At 29.4% G+C, this 20,411-nt stretch overlaps 1 protein-coding gene and 7 non-coding genes across 8 annotated transcripts in view; 3 read left to right on the top strand and 5 right to left on the bottom strand.

Moving 5' to 3' along the window:
* Positions 1 to 20,411, top strand: part of LOC123302601 (forkhead box protein P1) — a 206,213-nt gene that overhangs the window by 170,413 nt on the left and 15,389 nt on the right. The window lies entirely within an intron of this gene.
* Trnaq-uug lies at positions 6,463 to 6,534 on the bottom strand. Its single transcript has one exon. It is a non-coding gene; the product is annotated as a tRNA-Gln (tRNA).
* On the bottom strand, positions 7,097 to 7,168 carry Trnaq-cug. The gene has a single exon. It is a non-coding gene; the product is annotated as a tRNA-Gln (tRNA).
* Trnaq-uug lies at positions 7,242 to 7,313 on the bottom strand. The gene has a single exon. It is a non-coding gene; the product is annotated as a tRNA-Gln (tRNA).
* Trnaq-uug lies at positions 7,393 to 7,464 on the bottom strand. Its single transcript has one exon. It is a non-coding gene; the product is annotated as a tRNA-Gln (tRNA).
* On the top strand, positions 8,903 to 8,974 carry Trnaq-uug. Its single transcript has one exon. It is a non-coding gene; the product is annotated as a tRNA-Gln (tRNA).
* On the top strand, positions 9,052 to 9,123 carry Trnaq-cug. The gene has a single exon. It is a non-coding gene; the product is annotated as a tRNA-Gln (tRNA).
* On the bottom strand, positions 10,686 to 10,757 carry Trnaq-cug. The gene has a single exon. It is a non-coding gene; the product is annotated as a tRNA-Gln (tRNA).

The following is a 20,411-nucleotide window of genomic DNA, read 5'->3' as shown; positions in this document are numbered from 1 at the left end:
TTTTAACTATAGCACGTTTTCAGTAAAAAATAGAAAAATCAAATTTGTTTTTCTTATTTCGTGAAAATCAGATAAATTGATTTGTTTGAATCGAAGTCACTAACAATTCGATTTATTCGATTCCGAATGAATTAATTTTGGTTAAACGGAATGGAAATTTGTTGAAAATATAATAAATTTTCAAATACAAAATATTTTGATTTATAATGAATAATAATAATATAATAATAAATGAGAATTATAGCAAGCCAAAAAGTATGGGTTTAAAATATGTTCAATGATACATTTTACAAAGATTTGACCCTTCCGGCGGAAATGGTCAAGTCATATATATTTATATTCATTGTGTAACCTATCAAATGGTCGAAATGTGACCAGAGACACATAACCAAACATACACACACACACACACACAAGGGATATAAAGTGAATGAAGGAAAGTAATAATTTTCCAAATGATTTAAGTAAAAGAAAATTATGTGAAGTGAAAAAAAAGGATTAAAATTCACCTTAGGCTAATAAATTTCCACATGTTTGTTTTTGTTTTTTGGAAAATGTTTAATTTTGTTTTTTCTTTAATGAATAATCATCCAAATAATTTTTCACTGGCAATTAAACAATTTTCCTTAAAAAATAAATAATTTTATATTTTTTAGTCAAGAAAAAACGATTGGCAGATGTAGAATCCTTCTTTAGTTTAATTTTGTACTCTTTTTGGCTAAACAGTTAGATTTTCTTTCTGCTGAAGTGTTATTGAAGGTTAGGTTAGGTTAGGTTATAAAGACTATCCACAAAGGACACACTTAGGCTGAGAGCCCATTGTGATACCATATTTGTGTTTCCACCAGCTCATTGTGTCACTACACCAGCCCATCAAAACTATTAATTAAATTAATTTTGTTGCGACGGCGGGAATCGAACCCGCTACCCTAAGGAAACCGCGGACGGAATTGAAACGTTATTGAAATTAATATAAGAAATTTCGCCACGAAAATTGGAATGTATCAAATCTCATTGAATGAATATTTGTGTGAATACTTTCTGGTTTTTCGTATTTGATTTTCCTTTAAAAACTTTTAAAACGCCTCGTTTCTTAAATTACATTCTTCTTTCTATTTTTCTCGTAAAGAAAAATAAATACAAAAAAAAAACCTGAATAAATTAACATGAAAAACAACACAAAAAGACAAATTAAATGAACTTAAATTAATAAAAACATTTATTGAAAAATAAGAAAAAATAATTTGTATATGAATTATTAAATTTTTTTATTATTTTCCAACCGCTTTCCTTGTTCTTTTTTGCTTGTTTATGGGTGGTGTACCTTTGGAAAAACAAAACAACATAGTGATTCAATTGTATGAAAAATGACAGATATATTTACGAGAAAAGAAAAAATTGATGGGTAAAAAACATTCACAGCTTTTTTTCTTAAACTTTATTTCATGCTTACACTAAATATGCAAATTTTTATAAATATAGGGATGGTTTTTTTTTGTGTAGTTCGACAGTTGTTTGTTGATTTTTTTTCTTGCATATATGTAACAGTTGATTGATTCATGTTGGGAAATAATCCAACTTGAAGTTTTGAAGTTACTTAAAAAGTCCGACCTTTTTGCTCTTTAGCGAATTTCTACAAAATCTACTTTATTTCATGGGAAATAACATATAATGGACTAAATTGTACTAGAATCGACATAATTTTCCTACCGGCTGCCTTTTTTTGATAATATAAGCAAATTTGATCCGATCTTATTGGAATTTTATTTGAAACCCACTATTTTTGGGACATTCTTTTCAGCTGTGATGTCAGTTTTTCGCTAGCTTTCACCTATGTGCTTAATTCCGGGACCATGCCTCCACATTCTTGAAACCTAATAGGGCTAGGTTAATTTTGATCATAAATTTGAAAAGTATGACCCAAATTTAGTAGAATTACATACTTGGTTTATCAAAATTGTATAAAATTTGGATGTGATAGAGCCAAATTAAATTTTTTGGATTCTGATGACGTCATCAAGTTAAAAAATTTAATTATTTTGATAGCACAGGTAAATTTGATCCGATCTTATTGGAATTTTTTTTGAAACCCACTCATTTTTGGTCATTCTTTTCAGTTGTGATATCAGTTTTTCATTTGTTACCTCTTATTTGCTTAATTTCGTGACAGGGACTCCACATTCTTGAAAGCTATTAAAGCTAGGTTAATTTTGATCACCAATTTAAGTTTAATTGTGTCGAAAACCATCTCCTAAGCTTCAAAGGGTTCTGGAGTGATAAATATAAAAAATTTTGAAAACAACATTTTTTGGAAGAATCCTCATTTTAGTTACACAAAAATCACATGCAGAACTGTCTCAAATATTAAATTTTATGCGTGCATTTATTAAAATTCTGAAATATTTAAGATAATAACTTCGGAGAATTTTAATTCAACCGTCGGAAAGAAAATATTACTTCGAAAACAAATCGATCATCTTATTTATATTGAGTTATATTTAAACAGCAAAAAAAAAAGAAATTTCTTTTTTTATTTTATTTGGTTGGATGCTCTGATCTTTTCATAAAGTTTTATCAGCCAACATTTCGTATAAATATGATTTATATTAATTTTTCTGCATGATTTTCTTCGATGTATTGAATTAATGAATTCACAATTGTTTTGTCAACTTTTTCAATGAGTTTTCCCATTTTCCATTTTTTTTATATGCAAAATAAATATATATATATTTTTTTTTTCTGTTCGGTTGGTATTTAAAATTCTTTTCACTAACCCAAAAAAACAAAAAACATCATTAATCTTAACCATTACTTCCAATCTTCTCTATATATTATTAATGCGAAAGTAAGCATGTTTGTTTGTTTGTTTGTTACGTTTTCACGCTAAAACTAGCTAATGGTTTTTAATGAAACTGTACAGCAATATAGCTGATACATCAGAATAACACATGAGATATAAGTTATAAAGATATATTAATAGAAAAAATAAATTTTTTTTTCATTAATTTGATTTGACATTACCATAAATTACAGATTTCTGTAAAACTAGTCAATATAAAATATTTCACGGCCATCTTTTCTGATATACTCAATGAATAATTACGACTATAATACATGTAAAAAAAAGGAAAACCATACATATATTTTACCTGTGTAAAACAATCCTTACCATTATTTCGAGTGTTATAGAAAGGAGATAAGCGAGAGCAATCTTTATCAATCTTTACTCTTAAGCCCAGCGAAGCGGGTGGGTATCACTCTAGTATAATATAAAGATTTCATTGTTTATTCGATTTGAAATTTGCTGTATGGAGTGTCTCAATTCTATTAAATTTGAAGATCAGAGGTGCAAAATCTCAGAAGAAAGTTCCTTTTCAAGTTTCGGAACTCACATACGAGATAAGACTTCGTTAATTTTCATTTGTAATCTTGAGAATTTTCATATAAAAATTTATGAAATCAAACTTATTCAAGTTTATCCCTTCGGCATTTTTTCTCTAAATTCAACGTTGAAAATTCTTAAATATAAATTATTTTTTGGCGAAAAATTGCAAAAATTTGTTAGTGTACATATCTCCTAAATTAGAAACCTGAAAAATATTCTAAGAGGGTAGATTGTAATAAATTTCACTTTTTATAACTTTATTTAAAAAAATTTAATTTCACTTGAGAAAAACTTATATTTTCTGACTGGCACATCTTAAATATCCAATTTTAACTATTCTCAATAAAAAATTATGAAAATTTCTTAAAATATTAAAATTTGATGAAAAACAATTTCAAAAAGAAAACAGTATTTTCCTGAAAATTAACCTAAAAACTTAAATGAATTATATTAGAATTTTTTTGTAAAATGTCTAAAAATGCACTCTGTATAAATAGTTTCACCTTTCTCAACCCTTTTCCGCTGGCTTAGTCAATATAATAAAATAAATATCATTAAAAATTATTACGTATTTATAGAAAAAAAAACTATGTTTAAAAGGGAGGGGGTTAAAAAACATACAGAAAAATAAAGGGATGATTTCTGCACGTAAGTGTGAAAATTTATTGATATTGTTAATTTTAATATAATAATAGGGCAAATGTCAACGTAGAATAAAAATAAAAAAACCACCCCCATCGCAGAAATTGATCTACATTAAAATCATCCCTTATTATTAGAAGGATTGAAAAATAAAATATAATTTTTATTAATATATTTAAATCGTCAATCTATTATTTTCTTAAAAATTTAAGGAAATCGAATTTTCTTTAAATGTGTTGACCACCCCTTTTTTGTATGAAATTTTTTTAACCCCCTTTTCAAGAAAATTTGGTGTAACAGGTCTTATCGTAGCAGAAAAGTCTGTCACATCGATTTTTAATATATAAAGCCCATAAAATTTTACCTTTATCGCGGAATTATTATTCTTTATTTTTAATTTGTTCATTTTGAGTTCTACTTTCGAAATATCTCGGTGTGACAGTTTAAAATTTGACCAAAATATCTTTCACACCAGTAAAAAACAAAACCCTGGCACACCTAGTCCATAGTGTGCCTATCGTTAAATAGTATTTATTCATATGCGAAATTTTGAAATCTGTGTAAGTGCAGTTTTACTGTAAGGGCTATAAGCAAATAAAAAAAGATGCTTTAGAAACATACAAAATATTTATTTTGATTATAATGAATGTTAGAAAGCGTTTTAATAAAAACAAAATAACACACAGTTTTACTGTAAATTGAAACGTATAAATAAATTATTTAAATACTCTGAACACTTACGTAATAAGACATGGAGCAAAAAAAAATTGTGAAGCCACCAAAAACCACCTCCATTCGTAAATAGTTACAACAAGAATGTTAAAAAGTTACACGAAACACCGTACCCCTCCTATCTCTTCTCTCTTGTTTCTAAAATATGTATACTGAAAATTATTCTAAAAGAGGATGGTAATGATATAAAAAGAATAGGTAAAGAAGAAAGGAGGGAGAAGTAGTGGGAGGTATGGTTTTTTGGAAAGATATCTCTTTATAATATATTTAGACACATCAGTTTTATTTATGGTTGATTCGTGGTGTTCATTGCATAACTAAAAGTTTGTGTCCTAACAAAACAGCACCTTCACCCCTCCCCTTCATTCATTGAGCTTCATACACCGAACAGAAGCGTATACTCTGATTATTAACTTTCTCACGTCAAGTTATTGTTTTCGTCACGAAAATTGGATTGATAAATTTGATTTTTAAGAAAATATGTTCGATTTCATCAAAAATCGGAAATTCCATTTAACTTTTTTTAAACATTTTCTTCTTCTTCGCGGTAAGAAATTTTCTGTGGGTTAGTATCAGTATGAACGCCATACTAATTTAACCAATGAGATAATAGTAACATTTGCAGTAGTTATGGCGTCAAGCCCATACTGGTTGAAGATATGAGAATACTTAGGGGGAAAGCGCTATTCAATACTGTAATATTACTTAGTATAGATAATATATGTATCTGCTTCTATACAATACCAGAATTGTAGTAAACGCCATACATTTCTTACCGTATTCTTGATACTAACTAATGGTTAATTTGGTGAATTATGATCAACTGACAATTTCCAAGACTGCGAGGTTCCTTTTTGAGTCAGTATCCCGCCTATTAGCCTACTGAATTCCATGATTTTTTCAAATAAATTTTACAAGGGAACCCACTTTTAGTTACAAAATCTTTTATTCGTTTCTAGTTGAAGATCTGTGATATCTAAAGTTGGATCTGTTCGTTAATAAGCTTCCTAATTCAATTTATTAGAAAGTTTTTGAAGTTACTAAAGGGCATATTCACCACGACTTTTTATGATGGAATTATACTTGGATGCCCGAGAAGCAACTTAACAAAGTTAGTCAAGCACAAATATAACAGAATAAAATACTGGTGGCCTTCATGTAGTTTTTTCCTTTTGATGATAACAAAAACACTATACACAGTTTTCCATACACTTTTCACGCTTTTATTTTGACATTTTCAGTTATTTATTTTGAAATTTACGTTTTTTTATTATTATATATGTTTTTTCTCAGACACTCTCTCGATTTTTCTCATATTTATTTTTCAACTTTTCTTTTATTGTTTTTCTTTTTTTTTTTCTGGAAAATATAATTTATTTTTGTGAAATTATAATTTATTGCGTTTTTATAGACCATTATTACTGTCGCACTTATAACAAAATTCGCTTGATGGCAATGGCAAAGTTGGGGAACAAATGCTGTAAAAAAATTATTATAATATTTATGATTTTTCGATAGTATTTGTTTTTATTTCTTAGGCTTTTTCCGACAGCGCTCGATAATTATGTAATTTTAAAATTTTTAATAAATAACATAAAATTTGTTGTTCAAAAACCTAAGGTGTAGGAAAGTAAACGCAAATTAAATAAACTAGATTTAACAAATATCATAAAAATTTTGAATGAAATCAAATTAAAAAAAAAAGGTTCTACCGAGATTTGAACTCGGATCGCTGGATTCAAAGTCCAGAGTGCTAACCATTACACCATAGAACCGATAACAAGACAATTATTTCTAAGTAGTGAAAGAGCATAGTTTTCTTATCTAAAAAAAAATCCTAAACCGCCAAGGGGTTCATTGTATGAATATATAGATTGAATGCTTCCAGCTTATTATACTTTTCAAATATTTAAAACTATATCAAATTCACATGAGATTCTACTTTGAAATTTATTTGTACATGACATATAGATAGCTCCTCCCTCCTGATTTTGAAGTCAGTGAAAATATATAATAAAAAACTTGTCTAATCTAAAGAAAAACTAAAATTATTTATATTATTCGACGAACGATGGTAATAAAAATTACCATTAGCCGTATATCATTTTCATATTTTCAAAATAAATATTTACTTACCTTATAAAAATACATGATCTTAGACTTCGTCTTACCTCTATATATAGTTCATAAAACAGAGGTTCTGTATTTGATATTTAATTTTTGTCGTTATAACGTTTCTGAGTTATCGCTTTTCCTTAGCATTACATTTTAAAATTCATTAATTTTAATAATATTAATTTATTTTCAAGAATTTTAAATAAGTCCATAAAAAAAATCAGGTTCTACCGAGATTTGAACTCGGATCGCTGGATTCAGAGTCCAGAGTGCTAACCATTACACCATAGAACCGATGATATATTAAGGAAAATTAATGTTGAGACCTCGCATTTTTCAATTTGTCAGTTTTTGAAAAGAAAAAACTAGGTTCTACCGAGATTTGAACTCAGATCGCTGGATTCAAAGTCCAGAGTGCTAACCATTACACCATAGAACCGATGTTAAATGAGGTAAATAAATGTTGAAAGATCGCATTTTTCTAATTAATTTTTCAGTTATTGAAAACAAAAAATTGTAGGTTCTACCGAGATTTGAACTCGGATCGCTGGATTCAAAGTCCAGAGTGCTAACCATTACACCATAGAACCACTGTTCAAGTAGTTAAATGCTGAGTTGAGACTCGTCTTATCAATTTTTCAATCAAAACGTAGGAAGCTAAACTTGGATCACCTTTGCCACCTTAAACCTGGGTACAGAGGTCGTTTGAAGTAATATTCCGTTACATTACCATCATTCATCCATGTATATCATTTAATAATATAAAGACTAGAATGCCATCTCGTGGTATAACATCCATAATAAATTCATAGACATAATTCTTAAACAAGCAATAAAATTATACCAAAAAAAATAACGCACCTCTATCATGACTGGGTAATAAATAAAAAATTGTTTGCCATATCTTTGCTATATGATTTTATAATGACATAAGGACCATACTTTAAATAATTCAGGTGTTGAAATAAAAAAAAAATAGACAGGTTCTAACCACAGTAATAGGAGTAGGAGTGGGGGGTCGGATGGATGGGAATGATATGATATCATATACGCATAGAGAGATACTTACGAGATAAAAATATGTATTCATAAATAAAACGCGATAATAAATGGTAAAGATATGTATTTTGAATGCATTACCCGTGTATATATATATAGATGCGATATTCGTTATAATGTTATGGGAAAAATATGGAAATAGTATTGCTTTTACGCATAGCCAACGACATTTTTAAAACTATCCGTTATGATATATTTTTATATACATTATTATGTAGGCTGCAAGACAAACATGTCGCTGTTATTCGCTTGCTATAGTAGTATTATACTTACCAGGTTTATTGTAGATGTAGGCTATTTTAATGATTAACGCCTAATAAAAACTATATAGTTTTTTATACATAATATTGATTCAAAGAAATAATGAAAAGTTATCATTTCTTAGCACAAAATATTAACTGAGTTTATTTTAATTTTGTACAGAAAAAATAACCGTTGAAATATTGAAGGTATTCTATTTTCGCTGAACTTTAATAGCACAACAAAATTAAATAGAATATCATAGTTATAAAGAAAAAATTAATGCATCTTTGAAATTTTATTTATTAGGTTGTAAACACTTCGACCAAAATTCGACCTCTCAGAGACGTACCTAACCCTCTTTTTTGGGGGGTAGTTTGGTGATTTTAATCTGTTTTTTACAAATTACAAAAAAAACTATACATCCTATTTAAAAAAAGTACAATTTAAAGTTCTAGCTGAAGTATTTGTGCCCATTTTTGTTTTTTTTTTTCGACTTTTAAGCTTCAAAATTTACCAAGATGTGCCAATTTTAAAATGAATTTTTTTTTCTATCAAGCAAATGAAAAAGCATCCATTGAAGAATCCTTATAAAAAAATTAACAACTTTTGTTTGAAATATTTATTCCTAACCATCCCTTTTTACACGTGAGGGAGTCTCCAAAATACTTTCAAAATAGTTTTGTCTAGTTAGAACGTGGATTATTCATTATTTTATCATATAACAACGGTTCTATGGTGTAATGGTTAGCACTCTGGACTTTGAATCCAGCGATCCGAGTTCAAATCTCGGTAGAACCTTTAATTTTGCTTATTAAAAATTGAAAAATTTATTAAACCACTTGGAATTCAATCATTTGTTTTTAATGAATGCCATCGGTTCTATGGTGTAACGGTTAGCACTCTGGACTCTGAATCCAGCGATCCGAGTTCAAATCTCGGTAGGACCTAACTTTTTTAAATATATAAAACTATCAAATCTATTGAAAGTTTGAAAATTTTTTGTTTGTTTTTGAAACTTTTAAGATTAAAAAGGAATTTTTGTTACCGATTATAAACAATTTGTCCATTCTCAGAAGTATGTTGTTTTTTTTAGAGTTGGCAACAATTTTAATAATAATAATAATAAAAATAATAATAAGGGGGGGGGGTTTAACCTTCGTTTTTTTGACATATGCTTTATCACAGAGGCCACCCACATCATTATTTGTTAGTCTTTATTTATTAAATTACAAACATATTTACAATTACACTTTGATGTGGATGGAGTCGGTTACTTCGTTCTTATCCAAGCGACGACAATGTGATCAATTCTGCACTCCCATTAATTATAAATTGCTCACACTGCCGCTGTCTGGATTCGAACCCACAACCTAAGTCTAAATAGTCCAACGTTCTAAGACAAACGTCTTAGACCGCTCGACCATTTAGGCTCTATTTTGTGTATTCTGGCGACAAGTTTGTAAATTACGTACGCATCATCGCCGCTACTTTGGCAATGTCCCATTTTGAGTAAAAAATAAAGTGGTCACGTAAGGCATATGCCACATTTAAAGACAAAAGTGAAGAAGAATTCTAACCAATAAACATAAGAAAAAATTACCCCTACTTAGGCGGTGTGATTTATAAACACTATTAATAGGTTATTTAAATTGATTTTTTTCTTTAAAACAGGATAATAAGTCTGTGCAAGATTAAATAACCTGACTTACGTCGGATACTTTTCTTTATTTTTATTACATTTTGAAGAAGTCATGTGCAATGAGTGAATGAATTAGGAATGAAACTGTATATATGGAATGGAGTAGAAAACAGAGTCAAACCAGGAGATGGGTTGAGAGGGTGCTTTTTTTTTATAAAGTACTGGATAATAACATTGACAAAGGGAGATTGTTATGTTTAAGAAAATAAAAAAAAATATGAAATAATGGTTAAACCATTGAGCCCTCGCTTGCTCGCCTACGTTCACGTTAGAAATAAGAATGAGATGTTTGACTCTGAGATTCATCAATGTGGAAATATAATAAGGGTGAGAATATTAAGGACAATGTGGTGATGCTTTGTTTTCTTCTTAATTCCGTTTTACGAAATTGCCCTATCGTCTTTTTTTTTACAATGTGTCACATGGAAATGTATATTCATTAGTTTTTCTTCTTGTGTAAGGTTGGGTGTTATGAAAATCATGCTAATCAAGTTCAAGCTTTTTTTCTTACTTCGTTTTTCTTTTTTAAAGTTTGATTTATTGAAAATCGAAATTAAATTAATTAGTTTTTGTGTCATTTTTCATAAATTACATTGGATTACTTTAAACGTTTAAAGATAAGCATACCTTCCTTAGTACTGAAACAAAATTACCTTATTGGGAAAATTTTTGCAATCGATAACAAAAATTTATCTATTGAATCTTAAGAGAGAAAAAAAGTTCAGAGCCAAAATATGTTCAGTTTTCAAAAACTTTTATTCATGAATTACATAGATTTAATAATTTTATTTTTGTATAATTAAAAAGTTTAGGTTCTACCGAAATTTGAACTCGGATCGCTGGATTCAGAGTCCAGAGTGCTAACCATTACACCATAGAACCGTTGTTATATGATAATAAAATGAATGATCCAGCTTCTGACTAGACAAAACTATTTTCAGTTGCAATTCAAAGCTGGTGTTCTTAAAATAGCATTTCGGTTAACTCAGACAGATTCGATTTGATCGTCAGTAACAATTCCAAGAAAATTTGTTAAATAATAAAAGAAAATCTTGTGTTATATAAAAAAAAAACAATCCATTTAAATTAAGGCCACATAAAATAGTTTTTAATAAAAATGATATTAAAAATGACTTTTCTAAATTTGCATATTTCCTTTTTTCTCCGTAACAAAACATTAATCTCCATTAGACAAGACATTTAATTGATTGTAATTACAAATTCATTTTATCATATTTTTTTGTTGTTTTAAAATATTCAAAGGTTTTTTTTTCTTGCTGTGTCTTCATTCGTTCATCGTTGTGTCGTGTTTCGTGTGTCGTGTGTCTTCTTTTTCAACTCAATGCTAATAATAAATCGTAAATTTAAATTTTGATTATTTCAATCTATCTTTTTAGCTTTGTTCAAATTCTTTTTAAACTGACAGTGATTGTTATCTGGTTTTTCTTTCTGATGTAATCCAAATTTAAAACAATGAAAGACAGTTTCTCGCCCAAGACAGTTAGGCATTTTCTATTCAGGGGTTCCACAGGTTCACCTATTTGGACCAATACTCTATCTGTTGTATATTCCGTTCTACATTTGAAATCTCGCCACCTTCAAATTATCATTTTGCTGGTGATACTAAATCAAAGAAAAAAATATGACGTAAAAATTCTACAAATTGGAAGTTTATCCGACGGTCAATAGATTCAATCGAAAGCGACGTCAAATTACCAAATTATCTCTTTATTAATTGAACTCTGAAGGATTTACAGTGATATCGATAGTGAAATTACCCGATCAAATTTGGAGAGAGTAACACTAAATACAGTCCCAAAGTTTGCCCCAAATTAAAAGTATCAAAAATTTCGTAGCCAATGAATTTTCAACAAGAAAAAAATTAAATTTTATCGCATTTGAATGCTCACAGTTAATAATCGTATCAACTCAACATCGGTACACATGAAACTAAATAAACACTAAAATACTAAATTTATTTTAAATAAAAAGTTGGTGTGGGAGGGGGTGTGAATGAAATGCATACATATGTAGGTAAGCATTTATATAGGGTAGTCAAGTAAATGAAAATGACTGTCTACATTTTCACATATCAAATTGGTATGAATATGTCATTCAATTATCAGAGACATCTATATTATTTAACGTTAACTAAACATTTATATTAGAATGAATAAAGGGTCTTTCAATGAGAGTGATACTTAAAAAATTTGAAAACAATTGAATGTATCAAAGTTAATTGTACTTTATTTTGTAGCTTGGTAAAATAAAAAAGCTCATTCATGTAACAGTAAGTGATTTTTCGAATAACTGTAAAAACAATCAAGAAGCCTTTAAAGATTTTTATCTTTTTCTTGCAAAACATTTAGCATGGAGTTCTTATGACAAATGTATGACGTTTACTACAATGCTGGTATGGTCTAGAATCATATACAAATAATATCAATGTTAGCATGAGAAATGTTACAGTGTTGAAAATGGCTATCCACCAGAAGTATTATGGACATCACCAACCTTGATGACATCCATACTGCATTGACTCGTCCGCCATAATTATTACTAATGTTACTATTCCTTCAATACAGTATACATGAATAAAGATTAACGTGTACTCTTCCAGTAAATAAATTGTTTCTTTCAAATTTAGCCGTCAATAGAGATTGAACTGTTCCCTTCGCCCGTATACCCGTACTGATTATCTTTATCAAACTATTTAAAAAGAACAATCAGTGTGATATTTCAAAGGTAATAAAAATTTGAAACAAAAAAAAAAAGAAAAATTGGATATATATCGCAATTTCCAATATAAATTACCCCCGTGTATACCCGTATTTTTTCTAATTTGTTTTGTTAAATATATTAAAATCTATGAGAGAATATTATTGGTATAACAAAGAAAACGATATTCGTGAAATATGCCTCACTTTTTTCCAAAAGCTTTATTTGTATATCTGTCTATAATTTTATACGATTGTTTGGGTACGTAGGTAAATCTACTAGAACCCTCTAACCAGACAAAAGACATACCTTGTCATACATTTCTTGAAAACAGCTTAAATTTTATAGCCCAGTTATAGCCTGCCATAGGTTGAACGCTTAGGCCTGGCAGTGTATCTCGATTACTGCAGGAGACAATGTCTCATCTTCTCTGTCACTGCCCAGCTCTTGTCATGAGGAGATGGACTTACTTGAGCCACCCTCTCTTTGACGACCTCTCCGACCGAAAGTCAGTCGACGTCAAAGTCCTCCGAGGATGGACCAACTCACTTACGGTATCACAACGGACCCTATGGTCTAAGTGTATCCCACCCCAAGACAGCCTTTCATTTTTCGCTTGTTTTTTTGCTAGCATGACCATTTGTATCGAAATATTCAGCGCAGATCAAGACCAACAGAACCACAAAATAACACTTTATAGAATTGACCGAAAAATGTTATAATACAATTGAGAATATTGACAAAGTCAGTCGAGTGTCTAATAATGTCATTGCATTTAAGTAGTGGTATGAACGTACCCTCCACCGTTATCAGTGAGGGTAGGGTGCGTTCTTCATTCAAAGAATATCGTCACAAATGTGATTCAATTCAAAAGGTGTTCCCATGCTGTTCTTCATGAGACCTATTTAAATGTGGTGATGGATGTTTGGGGGGGTAGGGGTTGTGACGGCCAATATCTGACGACGTGTATAATACAACACTGATGGTGATTCTTTTTCGGTAAAGGAAAATCAACTTTTTTTTATCATACCAATTAGAAAACAACATCAGGGGTGTCGGAAACTCATAACAAATAATATTATGACGAACGGAAAAATCTAATATATTATTTTGTCTGCCCATTTTTCATTTTTTTTTTCTTATTTTATTTTTCATTAGTTTATTTTATTTTTTCCCAAATATTATTGTTTTTTCTATCAATAGAAAGGAAAAATATGCTTGAATTTTCTTTAATTTCTCTTTGTATGGAAATTTAAGAAATAAAAACACAAATGTAAAAGCTTGATGTTTAAAGTTTTCAATAAAAATGAAGTATTGTGATTTTTCGATTTATTATTTTGTGATTTTATCATCTGATTCTAAAAGTGTACCTGTTTTCGCTTACTTTCAGTAATCAACCCCAAAATACTTCAAAAATTCAATTTATTTGCCGTATAGGGAAGCTCTTTTAACTATATCACAACAAATGGCTCCGAAATATGGCTTTGTAGAGAATTTCAAGTGATATTTCAGAAATTACTCACCCAATTATTAAATAAACCGATTTTGGTGTTTTTCTTGGGCCCAAATTACCTTATAAACGGGCATTAACAGTAAATATGAATCACAAATACTTAAATAAAGCACAAACCGTCATCTTCAATATAAAAAAAAATTCTTACTTAATTGCATTAACAAATACAACAAAGATAAATTGAATGACACGGTAAATCGAGAGCACCTAGAGTAGGTAGATTGCTGCTTACAAAACAGGCTGGGGATGAGGTTAAGACCTATTTGTGATGGAATGGTTATCTAACTACACCAAAAAACAACTTTCAATACAAAACAAAAGACTTTTGTCGGGAAATTTTGTATAAATACTCCACTGTACGATGCAGTATACAGCTGAAACCTCACTCCAAATTGCAACAATGCAGAAAAGTAAATAAACTTGAAATTTTTCCAACGCAGAAAATAAAAATAAGCAAGAAACATTTTCTTAATCAGAATATTGGTATGAGAATTATATAATATAAGCAAGATAACTTCTTGAGGTTTTACACATTTTATAATTGTATTAAGTTAAAAGGTGTTCACTGAGTCGCGACAAATATAATCCCCTTGCCTCTCTATCATCATCATCACCATAATCTACATCTACATCGCTAAAAAATGACGGTATTGCAATATTATGACTGTTTCACATCTAAAACAGAAAATTACACCCTTCGCGACTCAAACTCATATTCTGTTAGAAAATAATATCATATCACCGTGTCTGAATAAAATAATTGTGTTTCTAATTAGTGGTACCGGTATCTCATGTAATATGTAAAACATTTTTGCCTTTAATACATCGTTCTACTCCCATATACATCTACGCGAAAAACGCTTCCTAGATTATCTTTTAAATAGAATTATATCATTTATTATTCTCAAAAAAACACTCCAAACACAATGTTTGAACAAACTGAAAAATGATGTAAGAAAACATTAAAAAAGTCTAAATCAATTCTGAAAATTTTAGGGGTTGTCTTGAAGACTTTGCAAGTCTTAACTTGCAAAGAAATGGTCTATTTCGTTATGATAGTTTTTCAGATCTCCGAAAGGAGCAAAAAGGAATTGATTAATAGCAATAGCTTAAATTTCGGGTTACTTTAGGATTTTGACCTTTTTAAAATCTTTTAAAAACTATCTTATTTACTTTACGATATAAACCCTCTTCACCCCAATGGCGGGTTTTAGGCGGCTTTTAGGTTAATTTTCTGAAGCCAATGCAAAAACCCGTAAGTCAATCCATCCCGCAAACAGCTTTTTCGAAGGAAAACGGATCGCTTACTTCACTGATATGAATTTAAAAAAAATGAAATATGGAAGTATATTTGAAAATGGATAAAACAAAATAAATCTAACTCCTGTTAATTGTAATATTGTTAAACATTGTTTTACACGAATAGTATTGTTTTCCTAGATTATAAATTCAGTTTTCATATATTCCAAGCTTATCAATAATAATGAAATTGAAATATACATACCTAGCATCTACCTACATAAACGAAGAATCAGTAGAAGTATGAAGTATGAAGTCGGTGTAAGATATTATGGGTAAATATCATTCAGACATACGAAATAAGATTTCAAATAAATATATACATAATGTTCACCAAATATTTCTACTCACAGAATGAGTTTTGGTTATTCATATAATACTGTTTGTTGTCTTTTGTGTATTATTTCGATTATGGATGTCCAATATTTCTTTCGAAAAGTAAACCTAAGTTGTTTAAGGATGTATGAGCATGGTAGTGGGGGCATAAATTTAAAAATAGATATTTTCAATTTTGATGATAAATTTATATTATTACTGGACGATATAAGACGAAAAGTAAGAATAAAATTTTTCGATATCTGGAGCAATTTTCAAAATATCGAAAATTGAAAATTTTGTTTAATTATTTAGCTTTCGATATTTCGAAAACCAAGACACATATCGAAAAATTTTATTCTTATTTTTCGTCCACATTCATGAAGTTATAACAAAATTCATCTTCAAAGTTGAAAATAAGATAAAAATAATTTCAACCCTTAATCTACCCTGCTCTTACATCCCTTATATGGACGGTGACACTTAATTTTTTTCTTTTCTAATTCATTGCTAATAGGTTACTTTCTATTAAAAAGTTTTTTTTTAGTTTGTTTTCATTCATTCCAAATGAAAATTATCAAAAACTTCCAAAATATGTCGTTTTTTGAGATTCCTCCATAAGAGCCAATGTATTTTATATCGATTTTTAATGACTTTTTTCTTAAAAATTTGCACGGTTACCTAAGCTGAAATTTAAACCACATATTCTTTGAGTAAAAGACTACCTACAAACAAATTTTGAGCCTTTAAATCAAACATTGTTGTCATGCTCATACATCCTTAAGGTAATAGACTTTGCATTCAGAATTTAATGAAACTTAGCATAGTTGTCCATTATTATATCATAATTAACCAGTTAAATTTTTAGGGGCCTTCAGAGAAGAAATTTTATTACTAGAGTGTGCACTAAGAAAAAAAATTTAGTCCCCTGAAAAATGACCCTGTCATACTTCTTCGGTTTGGCACTACCCTTAAAGGAATACTCTCATGATGAAATATACATTAAAAGGTATTTGGTTTCATATTGGCTCCACTCGAAAGTTTACCCCTTCCGGCGGACATAATTTATATTCATTACAGTTGATTTATAATTCAATCAAATGTGGCAAGCAGAAATTTTTGTATTAAAACCAAAAATAAGAAATGATTTTGGTAAACCCTAGGAAAAATAAAGGAAAGAAGTAATTAACGTTATGAAAAGCACAACATTTGTCGTTATAATTCGAAGTAAAACATGATTCGAGGTATGAGAAGTTGTTGTCTTCAAGAAGGTATATACATAGATATATATATATATATATATATATATATATATATATATATTATTCTTGATTTCTCAATATCACATTAAAATATCAATAATATTCCTTCCCCATGTTTTTCGTGTACAATTCTAAGATATTCGAAGTGTACATGTTAAGAGTAAACTTGTTTGTTTTAATATTTTGGCGACAAGCCAATTGAACAATGGACAATATATTTCTATACCCAATATATTCCTTGGTGCTTATATGTTTACACAGAACAATTCATACACCACTTCGAAATAAACTTAAATAGACTTCGAAATATAATATAATTATTGTATTATTTTAATACAATAATAAAGTCAATATCGTTTTCATAAAATACCCTTTTGTTCGAATTTTTCCTGAACAATCTATATTCGAAATCCTCGTTCCTGTATATACACTCTGGAAACTGAGGATAATCGAGTATATAATTCGAGATTTCCTTGGTATTTTTTAGGCCACTAAATCGAAATTTTGATATCTAAATTTGAGACAAAATTTTTTTCATCCCTTCTTGACTGGGAAACCTGGAGTTTTCGAGATATTGGATCTTGGGCTACTGCAAGGGATTGAATTAAAAAAACTTTATTTAGCATCCTAAAATTAATATTTTTTAATCCATAATTAGAGTATTTAAACAGTTAACTTTGTTAATTGTTTCTTGTTCCAGGTTTATGTTAAATATTCAAAAAGGTTAATTAAATAGTTGTATGGGGGTTGGTATATATTTATAATAAAAAAAAAAAATTATTTTTCACATAAATAAACAGGATTTTAAAAATGTGTTGTATTTACACTTTTTTTTTTCTATGTTTTTCGGGAACATATACACAAATTTATTTTCTATATATGCGGGTGGTTTTATATAAATAAACTTTTTTTTTGTGTTCAGACAGAAATTACTACCCCCCTCAAACCCTCTAATCACACACAATACAAAACATATATGAAATTTTACCCTTATTTGTTCATTATTTACATAATATTTTCGCAATATTTTAATACGGGAAGATGGTATATGTAAATTTTCTTATAATATAGTCAAAATCGATTATAACGACATTGACGTGAAGCATAATTATAGTCATTATATCCGATATTTATGTTTTTATATTAACTGAAAATGTTATTTTATAGTACAAAAAGTAGTAGAATGCTACGATGAAATCTTTTTTGCGCTTACGTCTTAAAGTCTTAGAATAAAATTATCTGTAATAACTCTTCTTAGAGCCTAAATGGCCGAGCGGTCTAAGGCGTTTGTCTTTGTCTGTTTGTCTATTTAGACTTAGGTTGCGGGTTCGAATCCAGGCAGCGGCAATGTGAACAATTTATAATTAATGGGAGTGCAGCATTGATCACATTGTCGTCGCTTGGATAAGAACGAAGTAACCGACTCCACTCACATCAAAATGTAATTGTAAATATGTTTGTAATTAAATAAATAAAGATTAACAAATATTGATGTGGGTGGCCTCTGTTATAGGCGTATATGTCGGAGAAACGGAGGTTAAACCCCATTTTATTTTGAATTGGTTTCGATTAATATTTTTATAAAACATGTCGCTATAAAAGATTGTGACTGTATTTATGTTCAAAGTTTCAATTTAAAAACATTTCTCTTTTTTTTTGGTGAATGATTCCTCCCGTTCTTCTTGATCCATAGATTTTTTTTATCCTAAATAAATACCTGTTTGTCTAATAAGTGAAATCGTGGTACTGATTAAGATTCACATATGCACCCTTATAGTCACTTTATCGGGGTGTTTATAATGAAATCACTTGACTTGGATTTATGTGCCAAGTGGCAATATACTAGAATTAGAGTAACGACACTATTTATAACCACAATTCTTCGTTATTAATAACTTTCAAAATAATATTTTGTTATTAATAATTTTCGATAAGTATATATATTTTTAATATTTATGTCCTATGATCCCGAGGGGGACGTAGGGCCTCAACAAATGCTCGCAAACGAAGTCGATTCTGTGCCATGGACTTGACTTCTCCCCAAGATTTGTCTTCTTCAGTAATTTCTTCCTCCAGGGTTCTTCGCTAGGTATGACGAGGTCGTCCCACCCTTCTTTTTCCATGGGGGTTCCACTCAAGTGCTTCTTTGGCAATGCTGTTGTTTCGCCTGAGTGTGTGACCAATCCAACCATATTTGCGTTGCTTGATGGTGTGTGCTACTGGAGTTGGGTGACAGGTGTCCAGCAGGTTTTCATTGGAAATCGTATTGGGCCAATAAATGTTGAGGATGTGTCAGAGACAACTGTTGATAAAGATTTGCTTAAGAATTTTCTTAAACCAAGAAATAATTTACTCGCTAGAAGAAAATATTTCCTTGTTATCATGTTAGTTTATGTACAAAATATAATTTTCAGCAACTCTTAAATTTTCTTCTCGAAGATAGATGGATTATTTACTTCGAAAAAACTTGAGCAACCCTTAAAAAAGTTGAATTTAATTAAAAAATTAACTTAATTAAATAAGGTGAATATACACGGTGAAAAAAAATTCATCGGTGTTGCGATTATATAAGGCGATTTCATTATACTAAGAATAAGGAAGTTAATGAAGATGCATAGAAAACTAAGGGTAGAAGATTTTCTTAAAGGAGCGAGATAGAAAACAGAATTTATGTGTACAAACTGGCTGGATATAATACCATCGCTTTTAGATTGGAATCTACATAATTCATACAGTTACTAATTGATATTGAATCATTAATGTATATGAAAACAGACCGTTCTCGTCCGCATTTGTGTATTTCGCTTTTTGTTGTTTGTCTTAAACTCCCCCCTTACTTACTCCCACCAATGCTTCGAGGATAGCGAACATCGCGTCATTTAAAACATATACAATTATACACTATATCCTGTAAGCTATAACAAATACACCGCGTTGTATTATTATTGCGATCACCACCCCAATGTTGGTCTGATGACTACCTACCCCCACTTACGAAAGTGTATCTCATACTCCACAACCACGCGCTCTGCTACCACGAATACAGTTATGAAACGACAGTATTTAAATCCACAAAAACCACATTATTAAGTATGACTATAAATGCAAATACTTTTTTTTTTTTTGTTATTGAATCATATAAATGTTTATTTATTGACAATAATTGATTTTTCATATCAATTTTTACTTAAATAAATATTGTTTTATTAAAATATAAAAAAATTATTTTATTTGATTGGCAGTATTGTTTTACTATTATCATCCTACTTTTTTTTAACCCCTCTCCTTCCAATCGGTGTTATATCTACAGAGGCACATTCTAATAAATTAAGATATTTGGTCCATCAAGCCGAATTTATTAATATATAATGGGTATAGTACTAGAAATTAAAGTTTTCGAGAGAAAACGACGTTTTCTTAAAATAAAAC

Source organism: Chrysoperla carnea, chromosome X (assembly GCF_905475395.1).
Source record: "Chrysoperla carnea chromosome X, inChrCarn1.1, whole genome shotgun sequence".
Taxonomy (NCBI): domain Eukaryota; kingdom Metazoa; phylum Arthropoda; class Insecta; order Neuroptera; family Chrysopidae; genus Chrysoperla; species Chrysoperla carnea.
The sequence above is the reverse complement of the archived record's forward strand: the minus strand, read 5'-3'. Positions and strand labels throughout refer to the sequence as shown.